This window comes from Saccopteryx bilineata, chromosome 3 (genome assembly GCF_036850765.1).
Source record: "Saccopteryx bilineata isolate mSacBil1 chromosome 3, mSacBil1_pri_phased_curated, whole genome shotgun sequence".
Classification (NCBI taxonomy): Eukaryota; Metazoa; Chordata; class Mammalia; order Chiroptera; family Emballonuridae; genus Saccopteryx; species Saccopteryx bilineata.
In genome coordinates, this window is record NC_089492.1 from 97232754 (window position 1) to 97252949 (window position 20196).

General features: G+C 37.6%; 1 protein-coding gene across 12 annotated transcripts in view; it reads right to left on the bottom strand.

Moving 5' to 3' along the window:
* Positions 1–20196, bottom strand: part of SLC8A1 (solute carrier family 8 member A1) — a 373856-nt gene that overhangs the window by 233249 nt on the left and 120411 nt on the right. The window lies entirely within an intron of this gene.

A 20196-nucleotide genomic window follows, 5' to 3' on the forward strand; every position in this document is an offset into this window, starting at 1 on the left:
TGAGAGCAGCACGGTGTTTCTCTGCTGGATGCTATCATTTGCAGTCACTGAAATCACGGAAGTAGAACAAATGCCCTCTGTACAAAGTAGTCATACACAATAGGTAGGGAAGGCTGCCCCTGTCTACCCTGGAACCATAAGAGGTACCCTGTCAAAATTCCCAATACTTACTCTTTCAGAGAACTTATCATCCCATAGTATAACAGTTTGTTTAGTTGTTCATCTCCTCTGCTAAGCTAATGTCTCCAGGAGGGCCAATTCGGCATCTCTCCCTTTTATGACTGCATCTTTAGCAACTGGTACAATGCCTGGCACATAGTAGGCACTCAACACATAACGAATGAATGAACAAAACTACTTCTGTATGACACAGTACATGTTGTCAGTAAATGAACAGTTTTGGAAGACAATATGAAAATAGTATTCTAGGATAGCATTCTTAATTCTGTTCTCTGAGAGCCTTTCCAAATGTATCAACATTCAGACAAAAATTCTTAAGGCGCCAAAAATGTAAGGCTGCTAATAAGGACTGGAATGAAGGATGAAGCAGTTACTAAGGTAGGGGTACAAAGTATTTATTTGAGAACACAAAAAATTATTAAAAAGGCATTTAACAGTATTTGCTCAGATATTTCATTTGGACAGAAAAGGTTAGAAATTGATACCTTGGGAGTGGGGAACCTATTTGTTCATTTATTTTGTTTTGTTTTTGTAACACAAAACAAAGGGAAAAGTATTTTTTACAATTTTTATCTTGCAATTCATCTAAGAGTCTTTGAAACACATATATCTTCTTTAAAAATTGGTTCCTTCTTTTAAGGACTATATCAGGGCTTTTTTTGTTGTTGTTAGCAAAAATAACCAACCAGATTTCATTCAAATTTAATGCAGCAGTCAATTAAGCCAGCTCTTCAAGAATAACTGGTATGGACTACACTAGAATTGGTTCTGCAAGATGGGAGGAGGCTAAGATAATGAGCGATGGAACCCTGGCCCATTTTCACATTGTTCCTTGGTAAAATGACAGTGATAGACAAAACCAAGGACTCAAGAAAACTTGTTCAAGTGAGGAATTTTAAATAATGCAAAAAATAAAAATTCTAGTAGTTTGTGTTTCTTATAGGTTTGTTTTTCTTGGAAGACTAGCTTATTTGGAAACTTGGATTAAATTTATATTGTAGGAATATGCTTTATGTTACTTTTAGGCTTTCTAAGACTTCCTCACCATTTATCTAAATACCTTTCAAATACTATGGGAATAATCAACATCTCTGTCTGATGACCCACAGATATCTGAAGCTCAATAGCTCATACACCAACCTCACCTAACAGGTCCCCACAGACCTCCTTACTTCCCTATTTTCTATCTGATAAATGGACATTTACTCAGGAAGGAAACTTTGCAACCATGTTTACTTCCAGATTTCTCTTCTACTTTCTTCTTTCACCTGCTCATATCCTGTTGGACAATCAGATTTTATTAATTCTCTTTTCCAAGTATGCTTTAAATCTTTGTTCACCTTCCCACTTCCATTACCACTCTGTAAAATTGAAATAATTTTCTAAACTGGTTGTTTTTCTTCCAGTTGGCCCATCTCCAGAAAGCCTGTCATATTGTTTCATAATTATATTTGTCAAATAAATGCCTGATCATGTCACTTCCCTGCTTAAAAATTTGTATAAGTTGCTATTGCTGAAGTTGAAACTACAACTCCTTGGAAAAATATAACTCAAGTTGTTCCAGAGCCATTCCAGGCCCATCTCCTAGCCATCTTGCAATTTACCCTAACAGGTATCTCCCAGACTCAAAAGTCTGTGAGTAAAAACAGGTCCCACCAGCTGGAGCCAACAGTACTTCTATGGCTCTACGTCTACCTAATCTGAAGGAACGGCAATCTCTTCAAATTCCTCATAACCAGTTCTTGGAGATCCCAAAGGGATATTGCTTTTCTCCCCAAATGAATAAGAGTCCAATTTGATCATATTTTCATCACATTCAATACATGTTATATATTTCCTTATGAAATTTATTACCTAGAAAAAAATAATGAGTGAACGCTTAAAGGATTGGTTCCATATTAGTAGCAGTTCCTTAGTTTTGCTTAGAAACGTGGCTATCAACTCTATGAGATCCAATTTCCCTTTATCAGAAATATTTTATACCATATTCATTATCCTGACATAAAATTCCTAGATACTTAAATTTACCTGCATCTTTAATTGCAGCCAAATATTCCTATTAAATGCCCAGATTGTAATATAAATAAAAAATTTTAAATCTTAATTTAAAATAAAATATTATATATTTATATAGGCAATTGTTCAATAATAGTTGCTATAGGGAGTCAGACAGACCTTCGTATAATGAGTAAGTTTGGATATAAGAGAAAAGATTAGAAGCCATTTGAAGGGTTACAGGAAATTAAAAACAGATATAACCCTGCATAACATCTGACACAAGGTAAACGATTACAAAACAAAAGCTATTATCATTAGATCCCAAACCACTCCGAAGCAATAACTCAAAATAGCATGTCGTACTGTTATATAAATTGTTCAGTAGTTACTTATTTATATCATGGACAATACATTTCTTTAAAAATGCATGAATATAAGCCCATCAGAACAAGAGACTTCATTAAGACCAGCACATCATTGGCAGATAACAATACCTGGGCTTGGCTTAGATTATTTATAACTGGTTATCATTAGGACTGTGTCTAGTGCAGCAAATACAGCTTTGTGTTTGGGCTGTGAGTTGTAACATTCATTTCTTTAAGGCTGATTGATTCTGGACAGTCCCATTATTTGCCAGTTCAACCAGGCAAGCAATTTTCCAAGAGAGATTTTTTTTTTTCGGTGGATAGGGTTCACATGTATGGTTGTGAGTTTGGGGAGAAAAAAATGTGAGCACCATATAAAAAATGACTAATTCAAATTACTCTGGATTTTTTTCACCTTGTTATCTCTGCACTTGTAGCACTAAAGACATTTTTATTCCTGAGCAGTTTTTATTTCTTTCTCAATAAAATTGTAAAAGGATGCAAGTACTCAATAATACAATTTGTTCTTAGTCTAGCATCATTTTCAGATTTTTAAAAAGAAATGACCGTAAAGAAAATATTCAACACATATCAGTTGATATGATTTTTCTCAATGATTAATAGATACATTAAGTGATGGGAACATAGAGAAACAGAACAATTAAAATATATATATAAATTTTAAACTCACTGAAATTGTCCAATCACTAAAAAGTTTTGAGAGCTTTTTGTTTGTTTGTTTTGGGGTAATATGCTTTATTGATTCATTAAAAATATAAATAAAATAAGCTGGAGAATATAACAAGTAGAACTAAACAGTTACTGCTTTTCTATCTAAATAGTTCGCGACCTAAAAAAATTGAATAACTTTTTTTTTGGTCTCTCCCTAAACAATTATTTTGCTCCATTCACATGTCTGTCCACCAAATACTTTCAATTTAATTTTCCATTCTCGGGTAAACTTAGATTCAGCAGATAAATATGCCGCTGCTTTTACTACTACCCTCATTCATTTACAAATATAGAATGGAAAAAATTAACACAAAAATTAGAGAAGATTCAGCCCCAGGCTTTCTTTACCTCTGTTAGAGGCCCCTGCCCCCCAAGGAAGGTCCTGCTTGCCAACCTGTTTGTTGGGTTACTTTTATGGGACAATTAGGAGGAAAGAATGAGGAGATGAGGATAAGAAGGAGCAACAGATGCATTTTTTTCTTATCTTTTTCACTATTTTTTTTAATTGCAAAAAAAAAAGGGAACAGTTTCAGGATTTTTACTGATAACAGATGGAAGAAGAAGAGGCATTTTAAGTTTATTGATGGAGCGTCTTTCTTTAATCAGGAGACCAAGTGAGGGACTTGAGTTATTTTATATCATTGTATTTCGTGGCACGTACTCTTTAGCCTTGACACCACTCTGAGACTGGTCCCTACTGGTCATATTCTCAATAAATTATTTATGGTACCTTACCATTTTTTTTAGAGTGTATTTCAATACTTTACCTTATCTGAACCTCAGAAAACCGTAAGGTAGGAAAGAAAGATATTATATTCCCATTTTACCTATGATTAAACCAAAAAGATGACAGTGTGACAAGCATTAAGTTTTTCTACCACCTAAATCAGCAGTCCTTCAATCAAATATATGTATATTAATATATGTGATATTTGCTTAATGTGAATTTGCTTCAGGGTTATATGTTGTTATAAATTCATATATTTGAATAACCTGCAGAAAATAATAATTAATGACTTATGTGTTTATAATTATCCAAATATTTGGCATTCATATATAACAGAGAAATGATTAACTGTCCATAGACATATGTGGCCAATAGTACTTTCCTACTCTTGGACTTAATCACACCATTCAAAAAAATCCCTTTAGTGGAAAGTCTCTGGGTCCCTTTTGGAAGATCTTTTCAGAAATATTCTATCTTATGCAGATGTCATAGGTCAGGTTTCTTGTTGAGCAAATTACCTGTCCATGCCATATTTCCACTCACAAGCATGTTGCTCATTTGCATTGAACTTGAGAGTCTAAAAAATGCTTTATTATATTTTAAAAATATAGATTTTTGGAACCAGAAAACCAGGGTTCCATTCTTCCCCAATACATTACAAACTCCCTAAAAACTGGTAATGAATATGCCTCCTTTATCATTATATTCCCCATTGTAAAAAGTAGACAATAATGAGTACCTGCCTCATGGGGTACTATTAAATGGTCTCATAGACATGCATACTTAAAGCAACTTATAAGTGTTGCTTTAAGTATAAAACTTATACTTAAAACTTATAAAAGCACTCAATAAATGTTGGCTTTTAGTTTTATTATTACAGATGCCAGTGCTTTTTTAAAATAGGTCTGGCAGATAAGTAGTCACAAAATACATGTTCATGGTATGCATGTTAAATGAGTCCCAGTTTTGTCAATGTGTGACCTGGGGGTAAATAATTTCATCAGAAAAATAAGAATATAAAACCGACAATAATAAAAACTGCTTCACTAGACTTTTATGAAGGTCAAATGGAAAAATATATCTCAAATCCTTTATAAAGTATAAAGTACAGAATAAATGTTAATTATCATGTTTATTCTTTAATTTCTTTATTTTTTTCTAATTCCATCCTCACAAATACACTGTTCTGCAGATGTGCTTAGCTTTATTTCATAGACAAGGCAACATGCTTAAAGAGGATTATGTAAGTTGCTCAAGGTCATTTAGATGGCGTGTAGGAACACGCAGACTAAAAAAACAAGTCTCTTTTTTATCCCTCCCAATTCCAGTATCCTTTCCACTGTTTCATAACAGTTCCATACAGAGCTATGATCTCTCCATAATATTACTTCAGTGTATTGCTGTATTTGTTTTTTGTAAATGGCATTTGATAATGCTGATGAAAATACAGTTTACATTTTAGGGATATTTTGTCATCCCCAAAGAATTTTTAAAAATATGTTGCAGCCATCCAGTGACAGTAGTTAACTAGTTTAATCAATCTAATGTCCTCTTAAGTAAAAGGACTTCACCTATCAGTTTAGGAGTTACAGACAGTGGATATTTTAAAATTCCACTTGCGGTTAACCTTTGGCCTCTGATTTTTAAGAGTTTGAAGGTATGGCTGTCAAACAAGAGAAATAAATTACAGTGGTTCTGGGTGATTTCACAGGGATTTTTCACAAAACCAAACTGGTATAATGATAAGGCCCCTTGTTTAGAGAACCCAGCCACCTGTCAGTGTGTTGGTCCACAAAGACAAGTTTTCACAAGGCAAAATCCCTTACCAAGTCTTGTTTAGTCAAGCAGAGGACATCAGCTACAATCAACAGTGCTGGTCTGTGAGCTGACACTCTGGTCTCCTTGTCCTCCCCTACTCTATGCTTTAGTCACTGGACATCAAATACTGAGTCTATAGTTCAGGCTCTGCTTCTGTCTGTGCCTTCCAGCCAAACTGGAATTTCCTGACCTTGGCTCTGGCTTACCTTCTCTGACACTACACTATAACTACTCTAACACCCAACTCTGACCTTTGCTTTGCCCTTTGCATTCACGGTACCCATGGGTCCCCTTTTCCCTTATTGACTTACCTCTAATTATGGCTTCTTGACATACCAGCCCAGACCCATTTCTGCCCCTGCTCTGCTGGTTTCTGATTAATGTTGATAAATTGCATCTTCCAATGGAAACACAATTCACCAAACGGTATAACAAGTCTGTTCTTTATCCTGTTGAAAAACAACCCCCCACTCTCAAGTAAGGCAAATTTGCACGAGTTATCAGTCATGCCACTCTGCCATAATTGTTCACCATCTCATCTAGATGCCTTTAGCATGTCAATGACATCTGAACATGCAGGTCCAAAATGCAATCAAATACTCAAGCTGTGGCCTCCCAGGTACAAAGTGTAGAGAGACGATGACATCTAAGGCTCTGGATACATTGCTTCTATTAAAATGCAGTCTAGGCTTACACTGGCTTTGTTCATAGACACATTACACCACTGACTCATCTAAAGCTTACAGGCAACAAAAACCTCCCTATCTTGTTCAAAGGAACTGGTGCCAAACCACATCCTTATTATGCACTTGGTGTTTATTTTAAACCAAAATTCATGCTTTTATATTTATCCCGATTTCCTTCTATAGTCTATTTAATATTAAGTAAATGCCATTTAATTTAATTACTGCTAATAATTACTATCATATTAATATAATATTGATATTCTGACTTTGAGTTTCACTAGGAAAAAGTGGACTTTGCTTTTCTTTCTCTTTTATTAAAATTGAGAAACATTTTTCTATTATTATTGTTCTTTTCACATTGTCATCATCTAAGATGGGTTGTTTCCGCTGCATCTACAGTCCTATGATGTTCAGGGATTTAACAGGTACATGACAGCCATTAGCTGAGGATATAAAGCATTAAGTAGGAACAGAAGCATCAGCACATAATCTTTTAATTGTCAATATGCATGAGCTTTAAGAGCTCCACTCTAAGAAAAACTGAGTTGCTTTAGCCATGCTAACTTTAGGAAATTTGTTTTGTTTTTCAGTCATCAGTTGTCTTGGAGTGTTTCACTGTACTCCAGTCAAATCTGAGTTGTTTAAGTGGTGCTTATAGGGGCATGGGTTAGCCAGTTCCAAAGCCCCTGTCCTTCTATCTATGGCTGTCAGCCATTCTGGTATGCATTTGCACCAATACCATGGGGTATGCAGGAAACAGAGTCCTGGCAAGTCCATTCTCTTTAACACCTCTTATAACTGTCTTCCCAGTTAAATTTTTGAGCCACTGTTTGGAGCCAATTAAGGGAATCATTTGTGAACTAAGCCTGGAAGCCAATTTTGTGAACTGAACATCATGCGAATGAGTTGTACTATACTGCTGTTGAGAAAGAAAAAAAAATGAGGCAAAATATGGGTTAGAAACTGTGAAAAGTAGTATGGAGTTACCTCAAAAAATTAAAAACGAACCTGCCTTATGATGCAGCAATTTCGCTTCTGGGAATACAGCCAAAGAAATCTGAAACACTAATTTGAAAGAATATATGCACTTCTATGCTCATTTCAGTGTTATTTACAGTGGCCAAGAACGGAAAACAGCCCAAGTACCCATCAATATACATGAGTGAATAAAAAAGAGCTGTGGTACATTTGCATAATGGAATACTACACAGCCATAAAAAGGAAATCTTAACTTTTGTATGACAGTATGGACAGACCTGGAAAGCATTATGCTAAGTGAAATAAGCCAGTCAGAAGGCAAAGTCCCATATGACTTCACTTATATATGGACTATAATAAATAAAATAAAAAACAAAATACAAATTGACTCATAAATATAGAGAACAGACTGACAGATGTCAAAGGGGAGGAGTGGGGGCTGAGTAAAAAAGGTGAAGGGATTAAGCAAAGGGGAAAAAAGCTCAGACCCAGACACGTGTGGTGATTACAGGAGGGAAAGGGGGGTGGAGGGAGGTAGAGAAGGTAAGGGGGATAAATGGTGATAGAAGTGGACTTGACTCGGGGTGGTAAATGCACGGTTCAGTGTACAAAGTATTATGGAATGGTACACCAGAAACCTATGTAATTTTATTAACCAATGCCATCCCAATATTCAAGTAAAAAATTAATACAAAAAACAATGAAGAAAATAAATAAGATAATAGTCTCAGGTTTGAGTACCCCCCCAAAAAAAGAAACATTGAAGTAATAATTGAAAATTTTCCCTGTAGCATGCTATCTTGAAAGATAAAGATCTATGAATAAAGACCACAAATAGCCCTGGCCGGTTGGCTCAGCGGTAGAGCGTCGGCCTAGCGTGCGGAGGACCTGGGTTCGATTCCCGGCCAGGGCACACAGGAGAAGCGCCCATTTGCTTCTCCACCCCTCCGCCGCGCTTTCCTCTCTGTCTCTCTCTTCCCCTCCCGCAGCCGAGGCTCCATTGGAGCAAAAGATGGCCCGGGCGCTGGGGATGGCTCTGTGGCCTCTGCCTCAGGCGCCGGAGTGGCTCTGGTCGCAACATGGCGGACGCCCAGGATGGGCAGAGCATCGCCCCCTGGTGGGCAGAGCGTAGCCCCTGGTGGGCGTGCCGGGTGGATCCCGGTCGGGCGCATGCGGGAGTCTGTCTGACTGTCTCTCCCTGTTTCCAGCTTCAGAAAGATGAAAAAAAAAATAAAAATAAAAATAAAAAAAAATAAAAAAAAAAAAGACCACAAATATGTGAAGGAATTGAAATAATTATAAAATCTTATGTTACGCTTTTCATCTGAAAAAAACATGGCATGGAGAGATATGCAATGTAACAGCTGCACATTTCTAAATTGTGGATATAAATTCTGGGCAACAGATTCAACAGCAATATAATACATATATAAACATTAAGGAAAAGGAATTCTTTTCTTTTTTATTTTTATTTTATTTATTCATTTTAGAAAGGAGAGAGAGAGAGAGAGAGGAGAGAGAGAGAGAGAGAGAGAGAGAGAGAGACGGGGAGAGGAGCAGGAAGCATCAACTCCCATATGTGCCTTGACCAGGCAAGCCCAGGGTTTCGAACCGGCGACCTCAGCATTTCCAGGTTGACGCTTTATCCACTGCACCACCACAGGTCAGGCAGGAATTCTTTTCTTTATGCTTATTACTGAGTCACTGTTCGGTAGACCATTTCAGTTTCCTCTAGAACCAGAGTAGAGGTTGATGAGTTCTTAAGACTAAAAAGCTAAACAGAGGAAAGGACACCAGATCCCTATAAAATTAATTTACCTTCCCAACTTTCCCTCCAGCAAGATAAACAGAGGAAAGGACATCAGATCCCTATAAAATCAATTTACCTTCCCAACTTTCCCTCCAGCAAATCCTCTGCCCAGCTTCTTATATCAAAAATGCTCTCAGATATATCTCTTCTCTCCTTTCCCCTTCATTTCACCTCAAATTTGTGTGTTGACCTCACTGACCTACTGTTATTTTGTTTTTGTTTTTACAGTGATAGAGTCAGAGAGAGGGATAGATAAGGACAGACAGACAGGAACGGAGAGAGATGAGAAGCATCAATCATCAGTTTTTCGTTGTGACACCTTAGTTGTTCATTGATTGCTTTCTCATATGTGCCTTGACCGTGTGGTTGCAGCAGACCAAGTAACCCCTTGCTTGAGCCAGCGACCTTGGGTCAAAGCTGGTGAGCTTTTGCTCAAACCAGATGAGCCCATGCTCAAGCTGGTGACCTCAGGGTCTCAAACCTGGGTCCTCCACATCCCAGTGAAATGCTCTATCCACTGAGCCACCGTCCGGTCAGTCTGACCTAATGTTTTTAAAGTGATTTGCTTTTTCCTGTGTAATTAACAGCCTAATCTATTACCAAGTCTCTAAAACAATCTCCTGGTGAAAATTGTACTTCTTAGAATATCTTATTTTTATCAGATTGACTTGAGCTTCTTGCTAAAAGTGTGTTTAACTTTAATAATAAATGGCAAAATATGTTAAATTTACAAAGTACACTAAGCCAATAAATACATTGCAATAAAAAAAGAAATCCTCTATTGTATTCTTTGGTCAGTATTGCAAGAAATTAATACCAATTCTAGTGTCTTACAATTTACAAAGCATTTTCACACCTATATTCTCAATTATGACAACTGTGTCATTGACAGTATTGTTAATAATATATTACTATTACCATCTCCATTTTATAAATAAACTGAAGATCAGAGACATTAACTAACTTGGGACATTGAGGAATTTTACCCCAAAGCTCACGATTCTAAATTCAGTGGATTTGCCTGACCCGTGGTGGCACAGTGGATAGTGTCCACCTGAAATGCTGAGGTCACCGTTCAATGCAGGTTCAAAACCCTGGGCTTGCTCAATCAAGGAGTTGATGCTTCCTGCTCTTTCCCCCTTTCTCTCTCTCTCTCTCTCTCTCTTTCCTAAAACAAATAAATAAAATCTTAAAAATAAATAAATAAATTCAGTGAATTTTATTTAGTTTTCTTAGTTAATACACTAGTAATTATCTGAAACCAAACTTCAAACTTCCACGGCTAGAAGGCACACATAAGTTTCATTTCATGACCTGGGAGAACTAAGATTCTGCCTCTTATGCTTCCTCCAAGTTTCACAAAGTTTTGTTTTAAGGGGGAAATAACAAAGAATAATTATTTCTTGTTTGCAAAATTGTGCCCAGGATTCCAGGGTATCTAGCTAAACTACTAGTGGTCCCTGCCCTACCCCTGGGATTATTTGAGGCTCATCACATAAAAACTTGGACTTCAATGTAGACTTGCATTTCCCTCCAGTCTAGTGGTCGACTTTTGATAAAATAAAAGAATTTCTCAAATTAAACTTCTTCCTTTTTGTCGTTCATATAAACATCACAGCTTTAGAAATAGGGTAGCATTTCAGGAGTCTAAAAAAAGGGGGGGGGGTAAAAGAGATTGTTAGACCAAGGCCTGGGACAGCCCTGTCAACTGTCTGGACCTGACCGTGAAAGTTCCCTTTAGTTCCCAACGATTCTGAACATGGGCTTTGGTGTCTTCCAAAGCCTTTCTTCAATTTTTCCAAGCCCCAATATCCTGATTCCCTAAAGAAAAGATGAAAACAATACATTCTGCTTCTTCTGGCTTTCTGAAGATTGAACGAGATAATGAAAGTAAGGAGTAGGGCATAGTAACTTGCATATAATAAATGCTCAATAAATCTTAGCTCTTTCTAATAAAAGATTTTATCTGATGCTGGAGATACAACAAACAGAGACAAATATATATATTTAAAAAGGGAACATGAAAGAATTAAAGGTTAAGTTATGTTTCTTTGGGATGGGGCGTGCACAACTGTCTCCATGCAGAGTTGACCCTGTTCTGTGCAAACACTGTCTCTGGCAGGCAGATTCTGAGCATGTGACATCACTGGCTCCTCCGTTGCCCTAGTAGCAGCCCTGCAGGCAGACAACACAGTTTTACAACAGAATGAGGTCCAGCATCTGTCTCCTGGGCAGCCACTGAGAACCAAACGCAGGGCTATATTCGTACATGAAATCGGGATGCAATGTCCTACCCATTTCTTAATTTATAAGCATTGTTTCTTCTCTTCAGAGCAATGCAAATGCTTTCCCAAGGCAGAGATGCCAAAGCCAAGTACTTTAAAAGAGAGGAAAATTATGATAAGCCCCTCTTAATGCAGGAAGGATTAGACAGCTTGCTACCAGAAATCAAGACATATTTATAAAAATCACATTCAACTCCAGACTTTCATCTATGAATCTAAACAGAAAACTTTAATTCTGTGAACTATAAGCTGATGTCATGGCTATATATGGTCACAGAACTCCTAAGGGAAAGAAAAAGGAAAAGAAGGGAGGAAAAAACTCAGATGCATGGCTCTTAAAACTTGTGTGTATTTTCTACCACAGGGATCATTTATCCTCAGCAAAATTTATAAGTAAGATTCATTAATCAGCTTTACTCAAGTATAGGTAAAACTTTCCATTTTAAGAAGCCACAAACTCCCCGCCCTTTGGGAAATCTCACTGTTTATCATGCTGAAGTATTTTCTTCACAGATATAAGTGCTAGGACAACATCAAAGACAACTGGATCCTGCATTCTGTAGATTTAACTGTCCCAGAAGGGGCAAGGAATATAAATTTTTCCTGTGGCCACTTTCAGAGTGCTCTGACTCCTATTTTTTTCCTCCTTTGTGCTACATTGTTTAGGTTAAAAAAAAGTATTACTTGAAAATGTTCAAATATTCTTAGAAATGGTAAAATTCCCGGCCCCACCCCGCCGTCCTTTCTAGGTTGAAGGCACTTCCAGAACAAGTTTGGGTTCTAAGGAATCTTGCTGAAGCTACTTCCCCCCTTGCAGTTAACAAGCCAGAGGATGCTATTTTGTTGTTTCCATCTCCTCAATGTAACAATGGAAAGTCATTATCTCTGGCTTTGTTCTTAACATAGGAAGAAATAGCAAACTGCCTCACCTGCTGGTGAATGGGAGGGAAGTCTCAGGTGGTTTATGGGGAGAGGTGCTGAGGGAATACTGAGGAGGAAGGATGCTAAAGGAAAAAAATATCCATACAAAATACCTACATCAGCCTTACAGTCCCCACTGAAACACATCCGACCAGTTGGGAAAAAAAAAAAAATTAAGCTATATATCAACTGTAAACTGGAAAAGGAAGTCTAGAAATGTCAAAATGCCTATTAACATCATTATTGCCCTTTCTCCTTTGAAAGATGTCTTTTTAAAAAATTGTTATTATTAGAGTTTGAGATCTTATAATATTAAGATTGAATTTATAAAAGGATGAATGTCAATTGCAAAATTAAATTTTTCTCAGCATATGTGACTCGGTCGCTTTATTATATACAAAGATATCTTGAATGATTAAACCCATTTTCCACCCACAGGTCCTCTGCCCAGGTCAATCTCAACAAAAGCTTGACTCTTCAAAAATAAATAACCACAGTTGTGATTAAATCTCCCATGCTCTATAATTCAATGCCAATATGAATAATATTCTAAATAACCAATAACAAAGTTAGAGTTACCCTTCTTCCCTTCCACTAAAATTACGGGATGACTAAGATCTCTTCAGTATTCACTTTAAGTTAGGCATTTTGCAAGTTGTTTTGCATACACTACCCTACTTAAGTTGCCCAGCAACATATGGACTAGGTATCAATATATCTAATTTACCGATAAATAAACAAATGCTACAAGAACTTGTGTCATCATCAAAATTGCACAGTTGAGGTCTATAGCACAGAATTCTCATTTATCCTGCCCACAAACACACAAACAAACAAATTTGATACACAAAACAGGATAAGGAGCAATAGCAAGTGATGTGAGGTACAGGATGTCATTGTACCTATCTTATCCGTACTGTCCATTCCCTGTTGTTTGCTCTCTCTCCGAACAGCGCTTTTAAAGTAGTAGGTTTAGGTATTCCCTTTATCTATCATCAGATAAGTATGGATCTGATGGATTAAGAGGTAACTTGATAGACTAAGTAAATTCAAGTTATCTTCCCAAGAAATCTCAGAGAGAAGTATTGTTTACGGATATCCTCCTAGCCTGACCCAGTGTGAAACTCAGGGCACAATGAAGTAAAAATCTGGACTTTTCTGCCCTCAGGCACCCACAAGTTCACTGAAGATTCAAAACAACCATCTAGAAATAATGTGAAGTTACAGAACGTGCTCTTTAAATGCCAAAACTCATACAGACAAGGAGGAGAGGGAAGTCGCTTTGGCCTCAAGTAAATAGGAAATCTCTAAAGTAAAAACAGAATGAATGAATAGATTTAGATACATTTTGCTTATGGTTATTCTGGGATGTGTGTGTGTGTGTGTGTGTGTGTGTGTGAATGATTTTGAATAATAGACTGTAAATTTTGCACAAGGAAGACTAGATCACAGCAAGGAAGGTTAATTTGGATAGGTTTACAGAGAGGAGAATGGACAAGGAAACCATGTAGTTATTGCCCCAATCCAGCTTTCCTAGTGATAGGGATGCGCCAAAGTGGTGTGGAAAGAACAAGGACAATCATCTTCCTGGCTGGACTCACGCAGGACCGTTGTGGAGACCCATCACTCCAGCGCTGTGATAATAAAAACAGTTTCAAATGCTTTGTGAATGACTAAAGATGACACAGGCTTTTGGAGTGGAGGCACTGGAAGTATAGACTAGCTACTTGAAAAGAAATCCTTGCATTTACATCTTTCTTCGTTTCCAGCTCTAGTTTCATGAGTACAAGGGAGAAGGGTAGTTCCAGAGCAATAAATCTTCCCTGGGAAGCGCTATACCTCTGGCTGCTTGATAATGAATTCAATCAGTAGGGAGAATAGCCCTGTCATTACAGATTAATCACCAAAAACTCTGTTTTGGTAAGTTAATTGATGCTGTGTTTGCAGCTGATGGTGGTCACAAGACACACTTGATATTTTAAAGCAATTTAGAGATTGAAGGAATGAATGCTCAAAAAGTTAATTAACAACCCCAAAACACAATAAACAAAAAGGAGAACAGCGAATACTCAGTTATCAGTTGGTACCTTGAGTTTTGATGAATCAAGACATAAATGGCTCAAAACATTGCTAATATTTCCAGAGTTGTTTTGTTTGGTTTCTCTTTTAACACAGCTAGGGAATTTTAAAACAATAAACCTGGAGCAGAGAGTATTTTCTACCTAACAAACTTAAATTCACTTAGCAAAGTGTAGTTCACTTTAAAAAAAAAATACCTTAATTGGATAGTTTTAGAAGAATTTTATAGGTTCTATTTTCAACATAGTATCAAATATTATAATATCTTTATTAAACTTCTTTATCAAACATCTTTATAAACTTTATTAAACACAGAACTCCAGCATGGTTAGCACAGACAGAATAACATATTTTGTTAAGAGCTTTCTAGTTGATTATTCTTCTAAGGTACTAGAGATTTTAGTAAGTTTGGATCCATCCCTCAAAAACAGAAGCAACTGAAAATTTAGCAACTATATGGAGTTAGATAATTAGATTTGTAGGTTGACTCTTTCAGCAAGATATTTAGAACTGAAGAAAGAGGCAGATTTTCCAACTTGAAAGTTTCCCTAAACTAGGCCCTGGACAGGTGGCTCAGTGGAAAAAGCATTGACCCAGCACACCAGAGGTTGCAGATTTGATCCCTGGTCAAGGTACATATGAGAAGGAATCAATAAGTACACAACTAAATGGAACAAGTGAAACAAGTTGATGCTTCTCTCTCTCTCCCTCCCCCCCATTCTTCTCTCTGAAATCAATGGAATAAATTTTTAAAAAGTTTCCCCACAGTACATTTTTTCCATCATTGTCACACTATTTTAAGTTTCACTAATTGCTACACAAAATAATGACTTAACTGTTAATCTAGCATTCTAGTATTTCTTAGCAACCTCAAACTTGTGACTATGTACAATAGAAGTACCCTAATGATTTCATTCTTTAGTGAACTGAGCTAAGTCAAATTGCTTCCCAATATTTTGGTAAATATTCATGGTCACATGAGATTAGAGGCAGACTCTAGCTATGATCTCTTTTCCTACAATTTTTCCTGTCAAGTCATCTTTTCCATGAAAGCAAATCTTAGACTAAATTCTGCAAAACTTTAACATTATTCACAAGCAGGCACAAAAATAGGCATTATAACCCTGTAGCTTCTATACATCCTCAATGCAGGTATAGTGGGGTCCACAAAATCTCTCTGGACAATCAAACATTCTGAATACTTCTCATTTCCAAAGTGAGAAACTATTTCTTCCGTGGCATGATAATTACCAAACTCTCTATTACGCTGTGAATGGCAGAAATCTGAAATGACTGCCAATAACCCATGACCATACATAATGCTCTTCCATCACCATTTATCCCCCACCTTCTTCTATCCCCCCCAGCCTCCTAACTACACTTTCTAAAATAACAGTTTTCTGACACTCACTTTGTATTGTCATCACAGTGTTTAGCACCACTTCAAATTATTATTTATTTGTTTGTTTACTGTTTGCACCCTGGACCAGGATGTACACCCAATGACAGCAGGCTCTCTGTCCATCTTTTTCACCTGTTCTATCTCCAGTTTCTAGAATAGTGTCTGGCTTATAACAGATACTACTTATAATACTTCTTTGAGTGAGTAAATGAAAAAATGCAAATGCTTAAATTCCCCATTGCTATTTACTCCAACACCAGGAATTTCTCTACATAGAGAACTTACATGATGGCTGGACCGTCTCTCCAGAATTTCTGTTCGCCATCCCAGTTGATGCTGATCTGCTGTTCCAAGGGCCACACTTTGAGAACTACTGTTCTATATCTGGTTAGTTACTGTGATGAGTAAGAAGTTTTAGCTAAGGTGATTTGTTTCTTCTTCTTTTTTTTTTTTTTTTTTAATAAATAAATTTTTATTTTAATGGGGTGACATCAATAAGTCAGGGTACATACATTCAAAGAAAACATTTCCAGGTTATCTTGTCATTTAGTTATGTTGCATACCCATCACCCGAAGAGAGATCGTCCTCCGCCACCCTCCATCCAGTTCTCTCTGTACCCCTCCCCCTCCCCCTCTCCCTCCTTCCCTCCCCTCACCCCCCATAGCCACCACGCATGCTGCAAATGGCTTTTTCCAGTCTACCTGAATCATTACCAGCTAGAAGCAGCGGTCATTGGGACTTGGACATGAGCTGCAAAGTATAGAATGGTGACAACAATTCCAGTGCCATGCGGACTTTTCCTGTGGGGAACTTTCCTGGACTCCTGCTCCCTGTGACAGCTCCTAACAGACTGAACTGTGGTTGGGGTGCATTTTTCAGGGATTTGGCATGGTGATGGGGCCAACTTGGACTTGGGGAACATGTTAAGGACACTACTCATTTATGGATTCTTGCTGTATTCTCCAAGAGTTTGCTTAAAGGCTCTTAATCACTGTAAAAAAAAATAGAGGACTGGATGAAGAAGATGGGGCACATATACACCATGGTATATTATTCAGCTAGGAGAAATGGTGACATTGGATCACTTATAGCGGAATGGTGGAGTCTTGGTAGCATTGTGCGGGGTGAAATAAGCGAATCAGAAAAAACAGGAACTGCAGGATTCCATACATTGGTGGGACATAAAAGCAAGACTAAGAGGCATGAACAGGAGTGTTTCTTCTTTTTTTAATCTATTCATATTGTCAGTTAAATTTAATGTAAAAAACCGAGCTTCCATCTATCTTTTGGTACCTACAGTAGGCTTAAAGGTATGAGTATCCAAAGAGAAATGAAAGATAAATGATTCAGATTTTCCCATCCACCATCTGTAACATACTTGGGTGGTACTAATACGCAACTTAATATACAGGGCACACAGATATCCTATGAAAAGTGCCATTTGCCAGCAGGGAAGGAGTATGGAATTGCCCAATTCCTCAAGTAAAACTGATTTTTATACAGCTGCTGGAAATCTTTTAAAGGTTAAGGTTTTGACGTGTGAAACTTTGGGCTTCAGTTTGGAAAAACAGCAGAGGCTCAACCCCAGCTGTTTAAAATCCTTCACTAGAAACATAATTACCTATACTTCCTTATGAACAGCATACGCCCCCTCAAGTGCTATTCTCTGGCTTGAATGTGCTGCCGTTTGGTCAGCACACAGACTGTGTGTGTGTTCTTATAGCAGCATAACAGAGATTAGGGGTCTGATGTGTACTTACTAAATAGACAAAGTACAGCTAGCAAAGCATACTGTCTGACATTTATCTCTGAAATCTGCCTCAGTAGATCGATTCGTTAAGAAGGGAAGCAGTAAACTTGGATGAAAATTGGTTTTCTACAATTTGCATATTGAGAGGCAGATGCAAGTTATTTGACAGAACCAGTGACAGACAATATGGCTTGAGATTATATAGTTCAGTGGTTTTTGACTCCACAGGTGACATGATCATAATCACTTTGTAGCCACTAGAGTGGCTTTAATAAAAAAGACAACAACAAGTGTCGGTGACAATGAGAAGAAACGGGAACCCTCATACATTGTTGGTTGGGGTGTAAAATGGTGCAGCCACTTTGAAAAACCAGTTTGGTGTTTGTTTAATATGTTAATAAAGTGTTACCATAAGACCTTAGTATTTCCATCCCTAGTTATCCATCCAAGAAAAAAAAATGTATGCCCCCCATACACACACACAAAAAGAAGTTTTAGCTAAGATGACTAAGATGACTTGATTCTTTTTTTTAAAGTCTACTCACAACAGGTTAAATTTAATATAAGACACATTCCACCATAAAAACTTAACAACTCAGAGTCTATCCAGGTGGTGGCACAGTGGATAGAGCGTCGGACTGGGATGCAGAGGACCCAGGTTTGAGACCCTGAGGTTGCCAGCTTGAGTGAGGGCTCATCTGGTTTGAGCAAAGCTCACCAGCTTGGGCCCAAGGTCACTGGCTCAAGCAAGGGGTTACTCAGTCTGCTTAAGGCCCGTGGTCAAGGCACATATAAGAAAGCAATCAATGAACAACTAAGGTGTCACAATGAAAAACTAATGATTGATGCTTCTCATCTCTCTGTTCCTGTCTGTCTGTCCCTGTCTATCCCTCTCTCGGACTCTCTATATGTATAAAAAAAAAAAGCTTAACAACTCACTCAAATATTTTGCCAATGTAAAGTTATTAAAAACTCTTGTAGGCCTGACCTGTGGTGGCGCAGTGGGATAAAGCATCGACCTGGAACACTGAGGTTGCCGGTTCGAAACCTTGGGCTTGCCCGGTCAAGGCACATATGGGAGTTGATGCTTCCTGCTCCTCCCTCCCCTTCTCTCTCTCTCTCTCCTCTCTCTCTAAAAATTAATAAATAAAATATATAAAAAAAACTCTTGTAGATCTACTATTATTTGAGATATGAACATTAATAAAACATTAGAAATCTGGTTTGTGTAGCTTGATACCATGTACCAGCACCTTGTGGCACTATAACTGCATCATAATGTCCCCAGTGAGTGTGATACAAAACTGCATATTCATACTTTTAGGTTGGTTAGTGCTTTGCAGCTTACAAAGTGTATTTGTTGTTCTATTCAATAGCAATACTGAGAGGTAAGCCAGACAAATATTCTAGGACTTGTTTTCCATTTAACAAAACTGAGGCTTGAAGATGTCAAAGGCCCACAGGCCATGCTCAGAGGCAATAGGAGTCAAACTCAAGTTTATGCCAAGGATATTAGGTCCTTGTTTCTACTACCTAGTTATACAACACCCTTGAAAAAGGATGAATCAATCCCAAGAACTATATAAAATGTCATGATGACAGGCATTGGTGTATAATGGACGTGTGACATACTCACTTTCTTCATGGTACTCTGCAGTCTTCACAAAAAAGTTTCAGAAGGAAAAAATGTATCTGTGTCAGACTAATATTTTTTTTAACCAAGGGATGTAAGACCGATGTTTAGAGAACTCTCTGATTTGTTGGTCTAAGTTTGACTGAAATTATCACTAATTATTCTGCACAGGGAGTTCTGCCAGCTGCACTTGAAGTATGCTTTGCCATCTTAATATAAAAGGAAAACAAGGTAATTCGTGGCAAGCGACGAGCACCTTGATTACTTTATTGCTACATTTATTAGAATTTTGATGATTGTACTTTAATAGAATTTCCTGAGCACTGAGGGTCTGCACTGGATCTGAATGGGCTCCTGACAACTTCAGGAAAGCAGCAATAATTTAGTAATCTGGTTATGGCCAGATTTGGTCTTTCTACGAAAATAAAGGTTACCAGGTGTCCTACTTCCTTAGGGAATGTGCTACTTTTCAACAAATCACCCTGCATATCTGACCCAAAATAGGGCAGTAAAAATGTCTCTTTTTCTGTGACATGCCAGATTCTTTTCTTCCCTCAGTGCTGACTCACTGAGTTTCCAGACCTTTCAGTGTCTGAGTTTGAAGTTTTTCCTAGAATAAACTCAGAATCCGAGGGTCCCATAAACCTTTGTAAGAGAATGTCTCCTATAGGAGAATGTGGGCACAGAGAGAGAATTTTCTGCCAAGCTCACTAGCCATGTGATCTAGGTTGTATATCCATGTCAGCAACCTCTGCAGTTGCTCAGCGGCGGCTGTACTCTGCAATGATACCAGTTCTGCCTAACGTGGTTTACTGTATGGTGCATGTTCAA